Source organism: Pan paniscus, chromosome 3 (assembly GCF_029289425.2).
Source record: "Pan paniscus chromosome 3, NHGRI_mPanPan1-v2.0_pri, whole genome shotgun sequence".
Classification (NCBI taxonomy): Eukaryota; Metazoa; Chordata; class Mammalia; order Primates; family Hominidae; genus Pan; species Pan paniscus.
The window spans coordinates 176,117,753-176,123,612 of NC_073252.2; positions in this window are offsets into that span (position 1 = coordinate 176,117,753).

The following is a 5,860-nucleotide window of genomic DNA, read 5'->3' on the forward strand; positions in this document are numbered from 1 at the left end:
ATATATAAATGTATCACACATATATCATATTTCCAAAGAGAGATATTTGGGGTGATAACTTTCAATTGTTCCTGCAGACATCTTGCCCTATGGTGGGGGCATCAGCAGGGGAGGCTCAGAACAGCCCAGCTAATTTACAGAGCCCAGGGCGAGCTCTTCTGTCTGGATTTAAGAAAAGGCCTAAGTATAGAGTAGTCTCAAATCACCTGTTATAGGGGTTTTTATTTACTATTTAGCATAATTCCAACCCTATTTATTGTTTATTTATGCAATAAACCCCTTTCGGAGCAGTATGTTAAAAATTTCAAAATGCATTTTTAATGAAATATGAGTCTTGAATTTTTTTTCACTGACAAAGTTAATATTAAAGAAAAAATTTGCACAAAATATTTGTCAACATTTACAATCCAACATACAAGTCCTAGGGACATTACTAAGCATATGCAGTATGAAAGAGAAAAAATTAATAAAGCATCATGTCTTTTGAAAAATTAATACTTAGGTGGATATTTATGAAGCATACATTTGTATTTAGATTAAATTATTTCTTATAATTAATTAAATTTATTTCCAATCCAAGTATTGTTGTACACTCATGAAAACTGAGGTAATAGCTTTTAAGACTGGCACTATTAGCAAAACAAGAATCTTAACAATTGTCACATTATGCCAGTTTTATAACAGTATCATAAGATGCTTCATAAAAACTAGTTAATTTTAATAATTTTTGGGTTTTGTCCACCCAATTCATGGAATGAAAGTAAAGCTTTGGAAAGTTCATTCATTTAAAGGTGAAACATTTGCTATTTTATGGATGCTGATGAATTTCAGTTAAAAATTAAAACACTGAAGATTAAAATTGTTTATTTTATACATTAACGGAAAATTTATATGAAATATAAATAGCAAAATGTATTCTCACTAAAATTTTAAAATCTTGTCATAAAGCAAGAGAATAAAATAAAAAGGGTATATATATACTGTATATACTATACATATATACACTATGTATGTATTATATATACACACATATATCATATATACACATATATACTATATATATACAGTATATATACTGTATATGTACGAGAGAGAGAGAGCAAAGCTAAAACAAACCCTGTATTCAGATATTATTATCTATATAGAAAATCCTAAATAATCTGCAACAAAACTACTTCAGCAAGTAAATTAGCAAGTCATCCAGGACACGAGGTAAATGTACAAAAAGCCAACAATTATTTCTATGTACTATAAATAAAAACATGGAAATTGAGTATTAACAGTGCATTTATAAGTGCACCAAAAATATTAAACATAGGTATAAATCTTACAAAATATGTGCAAGATTTGTATGCTGCAGGCTACAAAGAGATCCACACACTTAAGGTGAATTGATTTTTTGCAAAGGTTCACATAGAGGGAAAAACCCTGAAATTGTCTTAAAACTGGTTGTGGTGCATATATGATTTATAAATATTTCCAAATAAGATACCTTATTCAATCAGTTGAATTAGATACTGTATTTTAAAATATACAAATACATTCTAAACGCAGACTATTATAAATAATTTTTGTGATGACGATTATTTTTAATATAAATATATTTCAGCATTTATTTTCTTCTGTGCTATTCCTAGTCGAAGTTTTAAAATGTAAGGATTTATAAATCAAAGAGTTTTATAAATGTTTTAATTTTCATTTTAGTGAGTTCGCTAGATTTTGTTTTTATTTACTTTTTTCATAACTATTTGCAAATATTAAATATTCTTAAGATCATATTAAATTTTAATTACTGGGAAAAAAATTGAAAAGAAAATCCATTGTAATCCAACCCCATAAATGTCAAGGAAGGCACTGAAAATACTAAATAAAGAGTCACAAATTAAATATAAGAATTTATTTTTAAAACTTTTTTGGCTTTATTGAGGTAGAATTGAAAAATAAAAATTGTGTGTGTTTAAGTATACATCATTAAATAATTCTAACAATGAAGCCAATTAACATATTCATCACCTCACATGGTTGCCACTTTGTGTGTGTGTAATTAGAACATTTAAAGTGACATCTCACTTTAAATTTTCTTAGAAAATTTACTTTCTTAGAAAATTTCTTAGAAATTTCTTAGAAAATCTACTTTCTTAGAAAATTTCATGCACAAATAGCAGTATTATTAATTATAGTCATCATGCTGTATTAGACTTCCAGAAGTTATTCACTTATTTATACTGCATAACTAGAACTTTGTACCCTTTGACCAACGTCTCCTGCTTCCTCGACCCTACAGCCCCTGGCAATCTCCTTTCTATTCTGCTTCTACCAATTCAACAATTTTAGATTCCACACATAAGTGAAATCTTGCAGTATTAGTTTTTCTATATCTGGCTTAGTTTACTTAGCATAATATTCTCCAGAATTATCCATGTCATTGCAAACAACATTTTGTTTTCTTTTTTAAGGCTGAATAATATTATAGTGAGTGTATTATCATGGGGTATTTTATAGTATACATATATAATGTTTTCTTTATTCACGTATCATTGCATCAATGGACAAAGATGACTTCCATATCTTGGCTGCTGTGAATAATGCTGCAATGAACATGGAAGTGTAGATGTCACTTTGAGATACTAATTCACATCCTTTGCATATGTATCTAGAAATAGGATTTCTAAATCATATGATAGTTCTATTTTTAATTTTTTGAAGAATCTTCATACTGTTTTTTATAAAGGTTGTACGAATTTACATCCTCACCATTGGTGCACACACGTTCACTTTTCTCTAAATACTCACTGACACTTGATATTTTTGTCATTTAAAAAATATTCATTCTAACAACTGTGAGGTGATATTTCATTGTGATTTTGATTTGCATTTCTCTGAGCAGATTCTCTTATAACCATTGGCCATTTGTATATCTTCTTTTGATATATGTCTATTTAAGTCCAGGTGAGTCCAAGAGTGCCCACTTTTTAGTTTGGTTATTTATTGTCTTACTATTGAGCGTTATTTTAGGTATTAACCACTTTTCAGATGTATCGTTCGAAATATTATTTCCCAATCCATAGGCTGTGTCTTCACTCTGTTGATTCTTTCCTTTAATGTGTAGAAGTTTTATAGTTTGACATAATCCCATTTGTCTATTTTTCCTTTTTTTACCTGGGCTTTGGGGATGTAACCCAAAAATCATTGCCCCAACCAACAAGATTTTTCCTGTGTTTTCTTTTAGTAGTTTTACAGTTTCAGGGCTTCAATTTAAGTTTCTAAACCATTCTGAGTTGATTCTTTGCATATGGTATAAGTACTTAACTTTATGCATGTAGATATCCAGTTTTCCTAACATCATTTATCGAAGAGATTCTCATTTTCAAATTGTGTGTTCAGGGCACCTTTGAGATTGATCAATTAACCATAAATGCATGAGCTGATTTCTGAGCTTTCCATTTTGATTCATTGGCCTATATGTCCACTGGTCTATGTGCCTCTGAAAAGAATGTGTTCTTTCGCCAGTGCGATTACTCTAGCTTTGTAGCATATTTTGAAATCAGGTAGTGTGATGCCCCCAGCTTTGTTCTTCTTGTTCAAGATTGCTTTGGCTACTGAGGTCTGTATTAATCTGTTTTCGCATTGCTATAAGAACTACCTGAGACTGGGTAATTTTTAAATAAAAGAAGTTTAATTGACTCACAGTTCTGCATGGCTGGGGAGGTCTCAGAAAACTTACAATCATGGCAAAAGGCAAAGGGGAAGCAAGACACGTCTTACATGGTGGCAGGAGAGAAACAGCAAGAGGGGAACTGCCACACACTTTTAAACCATCAGATCTCAGGAGAACTCACTCAGAGAACAGCAAGCAGGAAATCTGTCCCCACAATCCAACCACCTCCCACCAAGTCCCTCCACCAACACTGGAGATTACAATTTGAGATGTGATTTGGGTGGCGACTTAGAGTCAAACCATATCAAGGACTTTTTTGATTCTATATGAATTTTAGATATATGTGATCATGTTATGTCATCTGCAAACAGGGACAATTTTACTTCTTTTCTAATTTGGACATCTTTTATTTCTTTTTGTTGCCTAATTGCTCTGGCTAGGACTTCCATTACTATACGGAATAGAAGTCGTGAGAATGGGCATCTTTGTCCTGCTCCTGAACTTAGAAGAAACGCTATGACAGGGATGTAAGTATGAGTATGATGTTAGCAGTGGACTTGTCATGTATGCCTTTTATTATGTTGAGATCCATTCCTTCAATATTTATGTTGTTGAGAGTTTTTATAATGAAATAATGTTAAATTTTGTCAAATGCTTTTTCTAGTCATACAATTATTATCCTTCATCCTGTTAATGTGGCATATCACATTTACTGATTTGTGTTTATTGAACCATTCTTACATTCTAGAGGTAAATCCCACTTGGTTATGATATATGATTCTCATAAGAGTTGTTGAATTCAGTTTACTGTTATTTTGTCGAAGATGTTTGCATCTATTTTCAGCAAGTAATTTTCTTTTCTTGCAGTGTCCGTGTCTGGATTTGATATCAAGATAACATTTGCCTCATGAAATTAGTTTGTGGTTCCTCATCTTCATTTTATTTGGAAATTTTAAAAAGAACTGGCTTTAATTCTTCCCATATATTTGGCAAAAATCACACATGAAGCCATTGGTTCTGCATTTTTCCTTGTTGAGAAGTTTTTGCATGGTGATTCACTATCTTTACTCATTATTTGTCTATTCATATTTTCTGTTTTTTTCATGATTCAGTCTTAGTAGGTTGTATTCTTCTAGGAATTAGTTCCTTTCTTCGGAGTTATTCAATTTCTTGCATATAATTGTTCATAGTAATTTCTTACAATCCTTTGTATTTCTGTGATTTCAGTTCTATTGTCTCATCTTTCACTTATATTTATTTGAGTCTTCTCTCTTTTTTCTTGGTTAGTCTAGCTAAAGAGAGATATTTGAAATATTTTCTTTTTCACGCTGGCATTTATTACACTTCTTATAAGGCGTGTTTAGTGGTAGTTAACACCATCAGCCTTAGTTTGTCTGCAAAAGCCTTTATCTCTCCTTTTCTGAATGACAGTTTTGTTGTGTATACTATTTTTGGTTGGTAGTTTTGTTTTGTTTTGTTTTGTTTTTCCAAGACATTGAATATATAATCCCACTTTGGTTGGCCACTCACTAAGGTTTACTGGGTCATCCTTGATGCTGGAATCCAAGGCAAAGTCAAATGTTGACTTCACTCTCCTTGCTCTGCATGGAGAGTATTTCTCTTCATGCTGCACTGTTCAGGCTGGACTCCTACTCTCCATGCTGTGCTTCTACTTTCTTCAATTTGTCTTCTATTTCTGCACTCAACCCAGGTTCTGTAATTCCTCCCCTGGATTCCATAGCTCTTATGAATATATTTTTGCATGTGAATAGTTGTTCAAGTTGATATTTCCATGAGAAAATGAGCACCAGAAACTCCTATTCTGTCATCTTGCTGATATTAGTCCTCAGGATTTGATTTTTAAGTGTTAAAATTGGGAAATTCTTTTGAAAGGGTTTCTATTTGTAATTAGATAAAATTTTATCTTATAACATAATGGCATTAAATTAAGTCCTAAAGTTTTTGCAGCATCTAAATGTAACAAAACATCCCCAATACATATCAAATTTAACAAATTTTGTATTGAAATATTATTTATAAAAGGAATGTGATCTAATAAAAGCAACCAAGGCTATACCTGTGAGAATATTTATAATATTTACAAATTTAAAAATAAAATCTATCATTATAAATTTTCTCTAATCTTACAGGTTAGTTTTAAAACAGTATTTTCTCATTTAAAATATTATGGTATATAGCAAA